At 51.7% G+C, this 5,000-nt stretch overlaps 1 non-coding gene across 1 annotated transcript in view; it reads right to left on the bottom strand.

The window, feature by feature from the left end:
* LOC124563585 overlaps window positions 1–528 on the bottom strand; it is a 1,910-nt gene extending 1,382 nt beyond the window's left edge. Inside the window, exon 1 of the ribosomal RNA XR_006970260.1 lies at window positions 1–528. This exon is cut by the window's left edge and continues 1,382 nt beyond it. This is a non-coding gene — a ribosomal RNA (small subunit ribosomal RNA).
* Between the last annotated feature and the right edge of the window lie 4,472 nt (window positions 529–5,000).

The following is a 5,000-nucleotide window of genomic DNA, read 5'->3' as shown; positions in this document are numbered from 1 at the left end:
CCGATTACGGGGCCTCGGATGAGTCCCGTATCGTTATTTTTCGTCACTACCTCCCCGTGCCGGGAGTGGGTAATTTGCGCGCCTGCTGCCTTCCTTGGATGTGGTAGCCGTTTCTCAGGCTCCCTCTCCGGAATCGAACCCTGATTCCCCGTTACCCGTTACAACCATGGTAGGCGCAGAACCTACCATCGACAGTTGATAAGGCAGACATTCGAAAGATGCGTCGCCGGTACGAGGACCGTGCGATCAGCCCAAAGTTATTCAGAGTCACCAAGGCAAACGGACCGGACGAGCCGACCGATTGGTTTTGATCTAATAAAAGCGTCCCTTCCATCTCTGGTCGGGACTCTGTTTGCATGTATTAGCTCTAGAATTACCACAGTTATCCAAGTAACGTGGGTACGATCTAAGGAACCATAACTGATTTAATGAGCCATTCGCGGTTTCACCTTAATGCGGCTTGTACTGAGACATGCATGGCTTAATCTTTGAGACAAGCATATGACTACTGGCAGGATCAACCAGGGAGCTGCGTCAACTAGAGCTGAGCAGCCGGCCGCCCGGGAGTGTGTCCCGGGGGCCCGCGCGAACACGCAAGCGTCCGCTCAATTATTCTGCAAACAGGAGGAGGCTGAGCTCCCCTGCACGATACACCTCGAAACCCTCTCAGGTCCCGGCGGCGCGCAGCGCCGTCCTAAGTACTTGGTCGGGTTCGAGAGAGGCGCAATCGCCCGGAGTTTGGCGAGTAGACGCTTTAGGTGCGACCACCCGTGCTCCCAACTGAGCTTGCCGCTGCCGACAGAGGCCCGGGAGCGTGCTGTCGTGGCATTGCCGGCGGGAGACAACACGCGCCACCTACGGTGGCCGGCAGCTCCAACGCCAGCGCCACAGAAGGACAAAAGCCCCACTTGGGTGCCGAAGCGAACTCTCCCAGCACAGCGCACGCGCCAACACGTCCGCACAGCTGCGATACAAACCACCTGCGAGAACCGCAGAGGCGACCGAGCAGCAGACGGCGTCGCGGCGCCGAGCGCCGGGCGGCGGCGCATCCTCAGCGCACACAGTCCTCAATCGGACCAGCACACTGCAGATGTCCACCGCGCTTCGCACCGGGCCCGCGAGGACCTACTTTGGCCGCACGGCGCCGCGTGCAGGGTGCGCCGGCGCGCAGCTGCGCCGCCTGCCGCCTCCGTCGGCCGGCGCGCCTGCCACTGGCCGCCCCCACCAGCCGGCTGTAGCGCGTGCGCCCACGCACCGCGCGGCCAGCACGCCGGGAGGCCCCCCCTCACCGGCCGGGGACGGTCCCACCCAGCCACCGCCGCGTATCGCTTCACACCCACATGCCATTCACGTTCGTGGGCATGGTGGGTATCGCTGAAACAACCGGTTGGTAGCTCAACCGATCGTCGCCATCACTGATTCACCTCTAGCGAGAACAACCGCACCACAACGGTTTACCAGTTGTTCATTTGCGTAACGTCACCAGCAAACGTAGACGTCCATCGCCATTTGCAAATTCAACGATTGTTGCATGCCTGTGTCAGGTGTCACGACACACTATGTCTGCCCACATACACGCAACAACATGTGCACGCTTCGCGAACACGTGGAAGGTGGCCCCCGTACGTATGCGATGTCCATTGCGCGAACGACTGTCAACCGGCCTCTGTCGCATGTCGCAGATGTGGAACGCAGTGCACCATGCTGTCACGGTGTGTGAGAAGAGACGACTACGTCTGACAACACGCGCCACTACATCAACAGACGGCTCATGCTGATCGCCATCCAGGGCATACCACACTGCAATCCGGCTCTTATAGGGAGACGACACATAGCTGAGTGCACAACAGTTGGACCGCATGGTTCGCCGTTGTTGGCGCAGTCGTTGTACGGTCACATGTACCACGATGTATCATTCAGTACATGAGGACCAATGTGCAGTACAGTGTGTGATTTGGACGTACAACATCAGCGGACAGTTGACACAGGCCGTACCACAGCGTAGGCTAAGTGCTTCGCCATGCGAATGCCAATGAACAACTGCGAAGGGCATTGAGCATGTACGTCCTGCTGCCATCCACATTACAGTGTATCGCTGCAAGGTGTTTAACATGAAGCGATACACTGGGGACCAGGCAGTGCGAGTAGCAAACTATATTGCGGGGGTTGCAGTTAGGCAACACTACACTAATTTAACGCGTCGTATGACAATTACAGAGCGGGTTAAGGCCCAACGTGTGTTGGGTTAAGGCCCAACGTGTGTTGGGTTAAGGCCCAACGTGTGTTGGGTTAAGGCCCAACGTGTGTTGGGTTAAGGCCCAACGTGTGTTGGGTTAAGGCCCAACGTGTGTTGGGTTAAGGCCCAACGTGTGTTGGGTTAAGGCCCAACGTGTGTTGGGTTAAGGCCCAACGTGTGTTGGGTTAAGGCCCAACGTGTGTTGGGTTAAGGCCCAACGTGTGTTGGGTTAAGGCCCAACGTGTGTTGGGTTAAGGCCCAACGTGTGTTGGGTTAAGGCCCAACGTGTGTTGGGTTAAGGCCCAACGTGTGTTGGGTTAAGGCCCAACGTGGGTTGGGTTAAGGCGCAACGTGGGTTGGGTTAAGGCCCAACGTGGGTTGGGTTAAGGCGCAACGTGGGTTGGGTTAAGGCGCAACGTGGGTTGGGTTAAGGCGCAACGTGGGTTGGGTTAAGGCGCAACGTAGGTTAGGTTAAGGCGCAATATAGGTTAGGTTAAGGCGCAATATAGGTTAGGTTAAGGCGCAATATAGGTTAGGTTAAGGCGCAATATAGGTTAGGTTAAGGCGCAATATAGGTTAGGTTAAGGCGCAACGTAGGTTAGGTTAAGGCGCAACATAGGTTAGGTTAAGGCGCAACATAGGTTAGGTTAAGGCGCAACATGGGTTAGGTTAAGGCGCAATATAGGTTAGGTTAAGGCACAATATGGGTTAGGTTAAGGCACAATATGGGTTAGGTTAAGGCACAATATGGGTTAGGTTAAGGCACAATATGGGTTAGGTTAAGGCACAATATGGGTTAGGTTAAGGCACAATATGGGTTAGGTTAAGGCACAATATGGGTTAGGTTAAGGCACAATATGGGTTAGGTTAAGGCACAATATGGGTTAGGTTAAGGCACAATATGGGTTAGGTTAAGGCACAATATGGGTTAGGTTAAGGCACAATATGGGTTAGGTTAAGGCACAATATGGGTTAGGTTAAGGCACAATATGGGTTAGGTTAAGGCACAATATGGGTTAGGTTAAGGCACAATATGGGTTAGGTTAAGGCACAATATGGGTTAGGTTAAGGCACAATATGGGTTAGGTTAAGGCACAATATGGGTTAGGTTAAGGCACAATATGGGTTAGGTTAAGGCACAATATGGGTTAGGTTAAGGCACAATATGGGTTAGGTTAAGGCACAATATGGGTTAGGTTAAGGCACAATATGGGTTAGGTTAAGGCACAATATGGGTTAGGTTAAGGCACAATATGGGTTAGGTTAAGGCACAATATGGGTTAGGTTAAGGCACAATATGGGTTAGGTTAAGGCACAATATGGGTTAGGTTAAGGCACAATGTGGGTTAGGTTAAGGCACAACGTGGGTTAGGTTAAGGCACAACGTGGGTTAGGTTAAGGCACAACGTGGGTTAGGTTAAGGCACAACGTGGGTTAGGTTAAGGCACAACGTGGGTTAGGTTAAGGCACAACGTGGGTTAGGTTAAGGCACAACGTGGGTTAGGTTAAGGCACAACGTGGGTTAGGTTAAGGCACAACGTGGGTTAGGTTAAGGCACAATACGGGTTAGGTTAAGGCACAATACGGGTTAGGTTAAGGCACAATACGGGTTAGGTTAAGGCACAATACGGGTTAGGTTAAGGCACAATACGGGTTAGGTTAAGGCACAATACGGGTTAGGTTAAGGCACAATACGGGTTAGGTTAAGGCACAATACGGGTTAGGTTAAGGCACAATACGGGTTAGGTTAAGGCACAATACGGGTTAGGTTAAGGCACAATACGGGTTAGGTTAAGGCACAATACGGGTTAGGTTAAGGCACAATACGGGTTAGGTTAAGGCACAATACGGGTTAGGTTAAGGTACAATACGGGTTAGGTTAAGGCACAATACGGGTTAGGTTAAGGCACAATACGGGTTAGGTTAAGGCACAATATGGGTTAGGTTAAGGCACAATATGGGTTAGGTTAAGGCACAATATGGGTTAGGTTAAGGCACAATATGGGTTAGGTTAAGGCACAATATGGGTTAGGTTAAGGCACAATATGGGTTAGGTTAAGGCACAATATGGGTTAGGTTAAGGCACAATATGGGTTAGGTTAAGGCACAATATGGGTTAGGTTAAGGCACAATATGGGTTAGGTTAAGGCACAATATGGGTTAGGTTAAGGCACAATATGGGTTAGGTTAAGGCACAATATGGGTTAGGTTAAGGCACAATATGGGTTAGGTTAAGGCACAATATGGGTTAGGTTAAGGCACAATATGGGTTAGGTTAAGGCACAACGTGGGTTAGGTTAAGGCACAACGTGGGTTAGGTTAAGGCACAACGTGGGTTAGGTTAAGGCACAACGTGGGTTAGGTTAAGGCACAACGTGGGTTAGGTTAAGGCACAACGTGGGTTAGGTTAAGGCACAACGTGGGTTAGGTTAAGGCACAACGTGGGTTAGGTTAAGGCACAATACGGGTTAGGTTAAGGCACAATACGGGTTAGGTTAAGGCACAATACGGGTTAGGTTAAGGCACAATACGGGTTAGGTTAAGGCACAATACGGGTTAGGTTAAGGCACAATACGGGTTAGGTTAAGGCACAATACGGGTTAGGTTAAGGCACAATACGGGTTAGGTTAAGGCACAATACGGGTTAGGTTAAGGCACAATACGGGTTAGGTTAAGGCACAATACGGGTTAGGTTAAGGCACAACGTGGGTTAGGTTAAGGCACAACGTGGGTTAGGTTAAGGCACAACGTGGGTTAGGTTAAG

This window comes from Schistocerca americana, unplaced genomic scaffold (genome assembly GCF_021461395.2).
Source record: "Schistocerca americana isolate TAMUIC-IGC-003095 unplaced genomic scaffold, iqSchAmer2.1 HiC_scaffold_1228, whole genome shotgun sequence".
NCBI classification, from domain to species: Eukaryota; Metazoa; Arthropoda; class Insecta; order Orthoptera; family Acrididae; genus Schistocerca; species Schistocerca americana.
The sequence above is the reverse complement of the archived record's forward strand: the minus strand, read 5'-3'. Positions and strand labels throughout refer to the sequence as shown.